We start from the raw sequence: 13107 nt of genomic DNA, 5'->3' as shown, positions 1-13107 counted from the left end.
AAAAAAAACATTAGAAATGTATTATTTAACAACATATATACAACATGGAAACACAGCATAAAAAAAGATAGAGGTGTGTGTGTGTGTGTGTGTGTGTGTGTGTGTGTGTGTGTGTGTGTGTGTGTGTGTGTGTGTGTGTGTGTGTGTGTGTGTGTGTGTACTTCTCCATAACTGAGCGCCCCTAAACTTGATAGAAAATGGATACAGACCAGTACAGAATGTTGGTGAACATTTGAGAGATAATTTGTAAAAAAAGGAAAGTGGCAGGCCGCCAAGTGCGGCCTGAGGTAAGAAAAGTGCCATTTTCAGACAATACTGGACACTGGACAGGAGACGGCTGTTGGCGCCAGCACTTGTGACATACACACGCGTTCGGGGAGACCCCCTCTACAACGCCACACTCTGCGCTAAGCGGGAGAGGTGTAAAAAAAAGTGTGGCGGGCCGTCCAGTGAGGTCAGAGGTCAGAAAAGTGCCCTTTTCTGCCATTTTCAGACAATAGTGGACACTGGACCGGAGACGGCTGCCGATGCCAGCACTTGTGACATACACACGCGTTCGGGGAGACCCCCTCTACAAAGCCAGACAGGTGTATTTGTAAGAGTGGCGGGCCGTCCAGTGAGGTCAGGGGTCAGAAAACAGCCATTTTCAGTGCATAGACTTCACAAATTGGGCGCTGGACACGAGACAGCTATTTGCGGGGGCACGTGTGACATACGCATGCGTTCAGGGAGACCCCCTCTACAACGCCACACTAAATAAATAAATAAAAATAAATGTGCACTGACAAGTGATTCTGACGTATATCTGCATGCTAATCGTCTATTTTCACTATTTCAAAAATGTTTTAGAGGGGGTCTGAAAATGGCTGTTTTCTGACTCTGACCTCACTGGACGGCCCGACACTTTTCCAAATACACCTGTCTGGCTTAGCGGAGAGTGTGGCGTTGTAGAGGGGGTCTCCCTGAACGCGTGTGTATGTCACAAGTGCTGGCATCGGCAGCCGTCTCCGGTCCAGTGTCCACTATTGTCTGAAAATGGCAGAAAAGGGCACTTTTCTGACCTCTGACCTCACTGGACGGTCCGCCACACTTTTTTTTACACCTCTCCCGCTTAGCGAAGAGTGTGGCAGTGTAGAGGGGGTCTCCCCGAACGCGTGTGTATGTCACAAGTGCTGGCATCGCCAGCCGTCTCCGGTCCAGTGTCCAATTTGTATAGGCTATGCAGTTCTTTGAACAGCATTTATCAATTTAGATAATGTTTTAATGTTTTAAAAAACGTTTTTGTTACACAGAAACATAATATGTGTTATATAGCTTCGTTTAAATGCTTAATTTATAGTTTTAATGTGCAAATGAACCGTTTTTCAATTTTTTTCAATGGTTTCTTTTTACTCTAGAAGGTACTCTTATTCTGAAGAGATCGTCAACCGGAAGTCTTATTTCTGCTCCGTTATTTCTGCGCACGGAACACAGCTCAGTTCTAGTTACCCGGAAATGCTCCCTCCTGTTTATTCATGGCCAGCTGTTTCAGATTGATTGAGTGATTCATTGATGGAATACTTTATTTAGAAGTTTGTAGAAAAAAAGCACATGCAAGTATACAGTTTAAATACAAGGTCAGCTAAATAGGATTAAAACGCCCATGAAAGCCCAATGGCTTGTTTCAAATGGGGTCCTTATGTTATGTACTCAATTCATAGTGACATTAAATGACAGACAGATATACACTACAATGCAGAACATCATATAAACAGTTTAGAATAGAAGTAGAAGAACCTGACGTGACGATGAAGTCCACCCCAGAGGTCCATCACTTGACCCAGCCCAGTTGAAGGTACAACTGTTATGATATAGTGTGTACGGTATCTAACTTCCTTTTGGTTTGTGTAGGTATATGGCCAAGATGGCAGTTAGCACACAGGTATTATAGTGATTTACTGTATGTAATTCTACCTTTGACCACCAGGGGGCACTCATGTTATGGCTGTGACTATTTGCAATGAAGATGCTTCTGTATTATGACTCCTTACAGAAAGTTGACAATAAAATCCTAAGTGTTAATTTATCCATTTTAAATTCTGATTTTTTTCAAAATGTACAGTAGGCTACATCTCAGAGTTAAATTACCCCTAAGGATTGTAGAAGCTGCTATATAAGCTATATAATGTATAAAGCATGAAAGTTTCCTCAAAATCTTCCCCACATTTCCAAATGTTTAACAAAAACACAATTTCAAAAAATGTAAATCTATTTTTACAATTTTCAAAAAATAGCAAAAAACTTGATCCACAAGTTTGTTTGGCTATTTTCATAATTCGTCATACGAAACGTCCTGTAGGTTCTTAAGTGATTAAGTGAGATACTGAAGACACAAATGAAGCGATAAGTTGATTCTAGTGATTGTGTCTGAGCTCGTCATAGAATCACTATAGTCTCCACACAGTCAGTGCCTCAGTCAGACCTGTGAATGTACAGTATTACATACAGACGAGTTGTTAGGTCCAGAATATCATCGCGTCTTCTGATTCTGAACAGGCTTAGGGAACAACTGGTCACTAATACGCGCTCAAATCCTCATACGTTCCAATTGACCCAATGTCTTTTTGTTATTTATACTCACACAGGCTCTTGTTAAGACTTTTCATTTGAAAAGTCGTCCCGCCTGCACTGTCAGCCAACGCCAACCTGCCTGAACCCTCGTCAGCTGTCATCGACCTGCCCTGAACCCCTGTCAGCTTTCCCAGCTGACGCCCCATCTGAACATTCTGAATTAGCCACCGGTCATCAGCAGTAAAGTCAACCGAGCCCTCTCCAAAGGTCAGTCTCCATCCCTGACTCACACAATCTGTACCTCCCTTTTGTTCCCCGGGGTCTCTGGCCCTCGATTCGATCTCCCCGGGCCCCTATGTTCAGCTCTGGGGCGTCCTTCTGCCATCTAGCCACTCTCAATTCAATTCAATTTTATTAAAGTGTCAAATCACAACAAGTTGTCTCAAGACACTTTACATGTAGAGAAGAGACCCGACAATCCCACCCTGAGCAAGCAATTTTGCGACAGTGGCAACGAAAAACTCCCTCTTAACTGGAAGAAACATCAGGCAGACCCTAGGCTTTAGGGTGGCGGCCTTCTACCTCGACCGTGTCGGGGGAAAGAAGAGAGAGAGAGAGGAGAGACAGAGGAGAGACAGAAAGAGATACAAGTAGTAACAATAACAATAGTAGTAAATATAATAGTGTAAGATAATATATGATAATATAATATATAGTACAGCAATAATGTGTATGCAGTATATAATGGTATAATATAAGAATGTTAAGATAATATACAGTATAGTGTAGTGGTATAGTTTAATGTAGTAGAAATCCAAGGTCGTGCTCCATGGAGAGGCCCGGTCCGCACGCAGTCACAGTCTTGAGCCGCAGCTGGGGGTCCGTAGTGACAGTCCATGGACCTGCGGCGTGGGAGATAAAAGGAACTCCGAGGAACGGGTCCCCGGGTGTAGAATTAGTGGCAGGCCTTACTAGAGCGTGAATCCGTACATGGTTAATTACGATCGTACCAATGGGACTCAAACCCACACAACCAAAAAGGGAGGACGAGAAGAGAGAGGACGAGAGGAGAGAGGAGAGAGGGAGGGAGGTGGGGAGGGAGAGGGGAGAGAGGATGACTATAGGGTGACTGAGTCTATACACTTCGGCTATAGGCTTTATCATAGAGAAAGGTTTTTAATCAGTCTCAGTCTGCTTCACGGACTGAGACTGGGAGATGGTTCCACAGCTGCGGTGCCTGAAACTTAAATGCTCTGCCTCCTGTTCTAGCTTTTTTGGGGTTTCCTGGAGCCGTAAGCATTTTTTCATACTGTGGACGCAATGTCGGTTTGTCTGTCTGTCTGTTTGTCTGCCAGTCTGTCTCAGTGATGTTGCTAGGTTTTCAATGTAATGGGTCCTGGGATGCAAGGGTGGTCTTTTAGATGGGTCCCAGGGACATTTTATGGGTCCCCAATTACACGTCCCCCCCCTATCGTTTTCTTTGATCTCCAATCTCCATATCTTCTATGCGTGTGTGACTGTGTACATTATATCCTGATGCAGTGGATCTCAACCTTTTCAGGCAGCGACCCCCCAAAATAATCATATTTTAACTGGGGACCCCCCACCCTGAGGAATTAGGAGTTGAGGCACTTAATTTAGTTTGATTCAGTTCCACAGATACATATTGTGAAAATAGCAGATCTAGATCAGTGCGACCCGTTCCTGCTTTTCAAGACCGATACCGATATATATACATATATTAAAAAATCATAAATATATTTTTTCAAATGTATATGATTCTGTAGTATTAGCACACCTTATGGTAAGAAATACTAGTAGTGGGCAACAGGTGGATTTAACATACCTTTGACCAATAGAATACATTTAATCATAGAACCTTTTAATCATTATTATTATTTTATTTTGTATTATTTATGAATGTAGAATTTATTTTTACTATTTATTGTGTAGACTGAAAACACTGGCTTACAGTGGAAGTATTGGCAAATAAAGAAATAGGAATTCAAGAAATAATGAAGACAAATACTGACAATGCCTATGAACATTGGCTTGCAGTTATTGCACATAGTCAACATGCAATAATACCATTAGGCTTGTCATTGAGAAAGGAAAATAAAGTTGTCTTTTTGAGGAGAAGTGGAACCGTATAAGTCACTTTAAGTTTAGCATGAGGGAGAGGGTCTACCCTCTTCAGGGAATTAATTGTTATGATATCTCTAAGCTACAGAAAACATCCAGTTGCCTATTAAACATACACAAGACACAGACGATAGACAACCGGTTACTTACAGCTGCCATTAATTAGTGCTTTTGTTTGCCTTTGTGGTCAAATCGGGGTCAAATGCATAGGATCAACGAGCCATCGTTAACCTGCTAATGTTACACAGCTGATTGCATCACTCTGATCTCCAAGCAAGTGGGAGAACACTCTAAAATCGGGGATTTTACTTTGGCTGGTCAATTTAAGATGACAACAGCAACAAAGATTAGTAGTAGACCTGTATGTATGATGATCAGTTATTATTCCAGACAGTGGTCTATCCAAGACGTTTTAACACGTTTAAGAGCAGGTCCTCATGCCGTCTTTCTCTCTCTCTCTCTCTGTGTGTAGCGTAGACTAACAGCGAGGGGCTGTGCTGCTGCTTCTGCCACACAACGCCGTTTAACCGAGTTATACTTCTCCAGTACAACGGTGTCTAACCGGAGAGTTATACTTCTCCACCAACGGTACCTAACCGAGAGAGTCCATGTAGATCACAGCTGACAAATATTATATATTATCGGAGCTAATCGGAGCTGCGTCCCATGGACGCACTAGAGTTGTCATGAATGCGTCCTTTCGCAATATGGTGCGTCAGCGACGCAGGACGCAGGCCTACGAGCATCTCTGCCTGTCTGCTATAGTCTCTTTGTCTGTCTGTCTACTCCCGGGTCCTCCAGTCTCCTTTTTGACCCGTTTCCCCGGCAACCTCTGAGCGGTCGCCACCAGGTATTCCTAAACGTAACCTCAGTAAAACTATGCCTAACCCTAAACTTATTCCTAACCTTATCCTCAGTAAAACGAATACAAGAATACAAGAACCGCTGGGGGCGAGTGGTCCGGTAGAAAATTGGGGAGAGCGTTCTGGTTACGGTTTGTCTGCTTACCTGCCTGCCTGCCTGTTTATTACCCTGTCTCTTGGTTTGTCTCACGTTGTGAGCCTGTGTGCTTGTCGATCTGCTATGCATCTACTCCAGTGAGACTGTTTATTGTTTCTTTTTGTATCCAGCGTGGACCTTTGTTTTTTCCATTGTGGAGACTGAACTTTAAGTTGGACTTTCTTTCTGGACTTGGATTTCTGTTGGATTAACTTTTTATTTCTGTGAGGACAGTATGGACGGTAACGTGCGTTCGTGCGTTTGTGCGTGCGTGAGTCACGGACTTTGCGTTCGGTTTGGACATCACACGGACTTATTGTTCAAATCTATCATGAACTGTGTGCGTCTATTCTGGCAAGTGTCATTATTTGATTCAATTCATTCAGATAAAGACCACCTTCTGAGCTTAATCTGTGTTGGTGTCTGTTGTTTATAAAGCCATTCATTGCGTGCTACGTTTTGTTAAACATATCTATTCTATCTTAAATAAGATTATTTTCAACCCATGATTTTTTTGTAATTGTTGATAGCAATATCTGACCGTTACAAGTATATGCCCATACATGGGCGTGCTGATATGCCCATATATATGGAGATCCCTGATGTCATCAGTACAGTATATGCCCATATATGGACATGCCCCCTTTTGTGCCCATATATAGAGCTGAGTGATTTGCTTGCGTCTGATGCCATGACCACACATTGAGGTTAGTATTTAGGCGTTGCTGCATCGGGAACTCCTTCTATGATTATAGCTGAGTCATGGTGACATGAGTGTGATGTCAGAGGTCCGCCCGCCCGCCCGGTTATAAATGGTTGGTGTGTCACAGGCTGGTAACATACATTCCAAGGTGGGAGCTCAGGTAACCGAGAGAATGTCGTCAGCTGAATACGAAGATGTCAAACCTAGTTGGTCCACCCAACTAGGTTTGGTGGACCTAAGGGGTAGGTATAAAGTAGATGAATATAAAGCAGCAGATGAAGTGAGACGAGCTTCAAAAGCCCAGAGAAAGAATTGGAAGAAATTTGGAAACTCTGAGTTCGACGCACCAGGTCCTAATGTTGCTACCACCACTGTCGGTGACGATGTCTTCATGACCTTCACCAGGTTCACTCAATGCCTAGAGGCATTGAGTGAACCCATGAACAAGCTCAAGGGACAGAAGATTGTGACTTGTCGTACGTGCAGAGGCGACCATTGGACCACCCGCTGCCCTTATCTTTAACACATACAGTAGACATTATAACAAAATACAGGACACTGGTGTTTGGAGGCTGGCTAGGGGAGGAAGACACCTGAACTTCTGGAACCAGGCAGCTTTATAGTGAAGCCCAAGAAGACAGGAGCCAATCACCTGCGAGAATCCACCCACTAGTTAGCCAATCACACTCAGCCAACATTCACACCAGCTGGTACTCAAATCACTCACTCCTCACCACTCATTCACAAACACACCTATGAGAGGGAAAACACAGGAAAATACATAATATGACCCAGGGTCATAACACAAGGACACTGGAGATAAGATGAAGCCTGCTGGCTCAGGAGAGTCAGAGTCTGCACAGCCGACACAGAGCAAGACTGGGAAATATGTTCTGCCCAGCTTGAGGGATGGAGGCACGCGTAGAGGAGAGTCCATGCAGCCCAACGGCCGAGCTGGCGACAACGCCACTATCCGTGTGACAAAAATCTGTCTGAGGACACTCGTGAGTACGACCTTCAGGAGCTCTTCAAGCCATTTGGCTCCCTTTCCAGGACCTACCTAGCCAAGGGACAACTTTACCCGACAGTCCAAGGGGCTTTGCTTTTATCAGCTTCCACCGTCGGGAGGATGCAGCCGGGGCCATTGCAGGGGTGTCAGGATATGGTTATGATCATCTTATTCTCAATGTTGCATGGGCAACGCCATCAAACAACTGAGTGCCACTATCCAAAACATTCCAGGGGCATGCTGGATTTTATTCTTCCAGTTCAATTTGCCAATGTTAGCCAATTAGGATGGAATATGAAATATCAGACACATCCGTCTTGATCACATGACTATAGATCATGTAGATACTGTGAACCGATTTGCGTGATTTTTGGACAGTATCTGAACGAGTAACAGCACTTTTTTCTTTTTTTTTACAAAAGTCAGCCTCCTGGTGGTGCTCTAAAAGGCATATAAAAAAAAAAGGGCAAAGTTTCACTCTATCGGTGCAGTTATAGATGAAAACGTGAAAAATGTAATTTCTTCCTCGGCCTAGTGTGAATGTGCGTGCAAAATTTCACGGAAATCGCATGCGTTCATGATTCCAGGCATTTTGTTCAAAATGAACCAGTCCTGCACACTTTGGAAGCCAATCTTAGCCAATCAGGATGGAATATAGAAAATAGGACAAATCCGTGTTGATCACATGACTAGAGTTACTGATGTTTGGACAAAGTCTGTAGGAGTAATATATATATCTTTTTTTTTTTGCAAAAATCTGCCTTGTCTGGCGCTATAAAAATGTGGGGCAGAGGTTTGGCTTTGGCATCCAGGGAGTGTGTGTGCACAGTTTCGCAGCGACCGGGCCAACAGTGCCGGGGATTAGCTGTTCACAGACGGACACACGGACACACGAATGGACAGGGGGAAGTTTCCCACATAATATTACTGTGTTGACAAAGTGACCACATGACCTGTAAGTACATTTTAAAAGTGCTAGAGAACACTTTAAATGTCCTGCCTGTGCACTAACCTACAGTATGACACTTACACATTAGTCATTAAAGCTAAAAGCCTCTACCCAGGAATATCAGCATAATTGAACTCAGAGTGTACAAATGTAACCAAATCGACCCTTACATTTGTACACTCTCAAAGTTACAAATGATTAAATTAATGCTGACGATTTTCCTGTGTAGACACTTAAAATCACTTGTAATTTGTGTTGGTAGCATAATTAAAATGTCAAGCTTAAAAGAAACCCTGTTATCAGCACATCTTTGGATGTGTGATAAATATAACTACATAGACCTTATACTTTGTTGACCGGGGTCCCCCAGTGGTCTATACTTGGTCCGCTCCTTTTTTCCCTCTACACCAGCCATCCGATCGCCAAGCTCACAACGTTGTGACAGATTGTTGTGAGCTTAGATTGTCTGTTTTCGCAGAAATTTTGCCTATTATGCCTAGATTAGGGACGCCATGGTTCATGGGGTCAAAAGCAGAGAAGACATATCAAAAGCCGCTGTTAGAGCACTAAATGTGGACATGGCCATAAAACAAAAACAAAAAAGGAAAACATAAGACAATAGTGTTAGTAGGTCACTGTCTCTATGGTTGCTCACACTGGTTTGAGAAATGCTGCTCTACGTACACATATACGTGACACTTGCACATTTGATTCATACTATTGCTTTGTACATCTGCACATGCACTTTGCACATTTTGGGTGAACATTTCCGATCAGAAATTGACTGCACACGGCAGTTACTTTCTCTTATAATCTTCTTGCTTTAATATATTTTTCGTTATAGTAGCACAATCTGTGGGACACGTCCCAACAACATTTCGCTGCTTGTACCTGCATATTTAAGTCGGTGACAAATAAATCGTCTTCAATCTTGAACAAACGTCCTCTTGGACTCAGGCATGAACGGATTAGAAGTAGGTGGGGTCAAAGTTCACTGTGACCTCACAAAACACCTTCATTCAATTCTTTCAAATTCCTTCCATTCACTACAACAGTGGTGCTCATGCTCAACCTTTTTCATGTAAGGGACCCCAAAAATATAAGATTATATGTATTTTGTTCTAGGGACCCCCTGAAGCAAAGATTTGAGTTACAAATGTTGGCTTTAAAAATATATATATTTTCAAAAATAGCAGATCTACAAGCTCTATGAGGCATACAACCACAATGTGGTATTTCTGGTTACCACTGCACCAACCCACCCAAGAATATACTGTAGGTACCACCAAGCGGTGGTTTAGAGCGGTGGTTCTCAAAGTACCAGGGGTCCCCGGCAACATTAGTTATTATAGCGTCACAATCATTTTAACCATATTTTTTTACTTAGGCTATTCAGACATATAGATATAGAAAGATATAAGCTCATAGCTATGAGCTTGTAGAACTGCTATTTTTGAAAAATGTTGAAAATTCGTGCAAATATTTTTGATTGATTGATTGAACACTTTATTAACAGTTTGCAAATAGTCCAGTGGTAAGATTATACAATGGAGCTAAAAGGATAACACCAAAGGTTGTGTTATCCATTGTTTCCATTGTGGTCCTGTGTATTCAATTCATCTAGACATTGAAAGACATACAATAATATCAAGGACATCAACACTAGTAGCAATAAAACGTACATGTACAGTAAACAGTTGGGGGTGGGGGGGGGGGGGTCATTTCTGGTGTTACATTTTTTTTTTTATCATGGTATGTTTTTTTATTCAGGTTGACTGTTTTATTCTTACAAAAGTACAAAAATACACTTACAAACAAATCCATACAAATATACATACATCCCAGACTCTTCAGAATAAATATTCACATCTTTATCAATTCATTTATGGCAATAAAAAGACCAATCTATTATTAAAAGTGTAGAAAGTGCCAAGGTGTTACTTTTCTTCTATTTTTATCTAGAGTACGAGCCCTTTTAAGGCTGGTCAGAATCTGGTTAAAAACCACGTTATGTGGAATTATTTGAACTTGACCTAATGACATTTTACATCGTGTTTTCCAAAGTTTTGCCACAACTACACACATGATCCACCAAAAAAAATCATGTTTTTCCTTGTCCATTGTCTCTCTGAAGATACCAAATCTGCAAGAATTGTTACTTATTTCAACATTAAAACCAATTCCCACCATACTGGCCCATACTTTTCTAGATCTATCACATTCAAACAAGAAGTGTTGTAAGGTTTCGGGGTAAGAGCAATTGGGTATAGGACATTCAGTTGTGTTGACTCTGTTACACCATCTCAGTATATGTCTAACTGGAAGCTTATTTTGGGAAATAAGAAAAGCTCTATCTTGCATTTCATATGATATGTTTCTTGCATAGATGTTCTTCACACATTTGTCATTTTCTTCCTCATTTAACCCTTCATATTGAGTCATACCTCCATTTACTTCCTCATTAATCATAGAATATAACATTTTACTTGATAATGTGCTCCAGTCAATATTCAAGTGTTCATATTTCTTTATAAAATCACCATAGAGCAATTTGTAGTCAGGTATACCATTCCGACTTCTACCGTATCTTTTTTCCATGAATTTGGATCCCCAACCCAGATTGCTCTCCTCTTAATACCATTAGCTATATTTTTAACAAAAAGTATCTTTAATTTTAGATCTAGATCAACGGCATCAAGTCCACCATTCTTTTTACTGCGGAATAAGATCTTTCTCTTGGTGATTTCATAGTTGGTTCCCCAGATGAAGTTCACACACATTTTATTCATTTTTGTTAAGAATGTTCTTGGGGGGGGGGGGAATATCGTACCCAAGAACATAAGAGTTGATATTAAGTAGCATTTCTGTATTTCCACTTTGGACCTATAAGAGGCTTTCATTCTATCATATTTACTTATTTCTTCTTTTAATTTTATGATTCTCTTCTCCCAGTTTTTTTCACAACATTTTTCCTTATTTATATAAAGACCCAAGACTTTGATTTCATCTTTTACAATTACGTTAATTTCTGGTTTATTTTCATCAATACCCATCCAAACTCCTTCTGTTTTATCTTGATTGAGTTTGGCTCCAGCTACTTCTTCTTCTGGTGTTAAGCTTAGACCAGTTACAGATTGCAGACAGGTGCTCTTTGAATATGTTTTTTCTCAAATCTTTGCTTCCGGAGGTCTCTGGCACAAAACCTTTTCAGATGGGGGGGGTTGCGGCCAATTACATGTCAATTTGGGGCATCCTTGGCACGAAAAAGTTTGAGAACCGCTGTTCTAGAGGTCAACGTAACAGCCGGTGACAAATGACCGCCCGGAAGCCACGCTAAAAGCTCATCAGAACTGACCTTGCTCACGCCAGACAGTCAGACAGGACACAGCAGGCGGGCCCGGTGAACGGTCGTCCAGTACTGTACCCCAAAATGACACGGGTCTGACCCCTTCCTCGGCCACATGCAGGGCACTCATCGGCTTGTTATGAACGTGTAGATCGGCTTTTTTTTCGGCGAAGCGTTCTGGAGTTGGGACCAAGTGGTGTTGGACCAAATATATAGGACAGTGTGGTTCTCAAAATGTGTTAATACAGCATCACAAGCATTTTAACCACTTTATCCATTGGCTATTCAAAAATAGCCGATCTACAAGCTCACAGCATGTCACTTTGTGCCACGGCACCTTTGCTAAATCCAGTGTATTTACATTACATTGATATGTATTGTTCCTTAATTTGCTGTCCTGTCTAAATAAACAAATAAAGTAAATAAACTGTCATTTGGAGTCAAATATTCACCCAACCCTATTACTGTAAACCTATTGTAGCTACAACTGAAGCCCCTCTGTGTGAACGGACAGGTGTGTGTCACTAATGAATCCTAGGTGAAGGTTACTGTCCAAATGTTCTTGCTAATGCAGAGAATAAAATGACACAACTAATGCAGAGAGAGAGAGAGAGAGAGAGAGAGAGAGAGAGAGAGAGAGAGAGAGAGATAGTTACATTTTATGCCTGACATGGCAGAGCTGAGCTGTCTGGCCTTAACTAACCCTCCCCCCCAAACACACACACCCCTCTTCTATTCTCTCTCTCTCTCTCTCTCTCTCTCTCTCTCTCTCTCTCTCTCTCTCTCTCTCTCTCTCTCTCTCTCTCTCTCTCACATGCTGCAGTTTGTGACTCAGGGTCTTGCATGACTTGATCTGCAGCAGGTCTACTAAGGATTTGCAATTTACAATCCGGACTCCACACAGTGACATGGTGACATCTTTGGCACACTGTCACAAATCTGGAGTGATAATTTAATGGAACATTTGGTTCCATGTGTGCCCTCGTGGTGGGTTACAAATGGCTGAATGAAACACTGAGTATCTCTCTGCAAGGCATCTTAAGTCCGGTACAGTATGCAAGTGATGTTTTTGACTTGCAATTTGGACTTAACATATGGACATATGTTCCACTACTGATACGACAGGCTTTATCCGAGGTTAAGCACAAAGGACACAATCAATGCAAACACTAGAAACAAACTAACAAAAAAAACGGAACCCATGAATTAACAAATCTGCTGAAATATGTATGGGTGACTCGCGCGTTACCTCTGTGTCAGCCTGGACGGCCAAAAACTGAGAAATATGTGTCACGTCTGTCTGTCTGTCTGTCTGTCTGTCTGTCTGTCTGTCTGTCTGTCTGTCTGTCTGTCTGTCTGTCTGTCTGTCTGTTTGTCTGTCTGTGTGGCTGTCTGTGGCTGTCTGTGAA

The 13107-nt window shown here is 42.0% G+C and overlaps 1 pseudogene across 1 annotated transcript; it reads left to right on the top strand.

Moving 5' to 3' along the window:
• The first annotated feature begins 6566 nt into the window (after positions 1–6566).
• Positions 6567–7612, top strand: LOC311063832 (eukaryotic translation initiation factor 3 subunit G-like; annotated as a pseudogene). Its single transcript has 2 exons — positions 6567–6955; positions 7204–7612. The product of its transcript is annotated as a eukaryotic translation initiation factor 3 subunit G-like (transcript).
• Positions 7613–13107: the final 5495 nt, after the last annotated feature.

The sequence above is a fragment of the Gymnoscopelus microlampas genome (genome assembly GCF_963454915.1).
Source record: "Gymnoscopelus microlampas genome assembly, chromosome: 16".
In the NCBI taxonomy this organism is placed as follows: Eukaryota; Metazoa; Chordata; class Actinopteri; order Myctophiformes; family Myctophidae; genus Gymnoscopelus; species Gymnoscopelus microlampas.
Note: the sequence above shows the minus strand (reverse complement) of the source record. Positions and strands in the feature narration are given on the sequence as shown.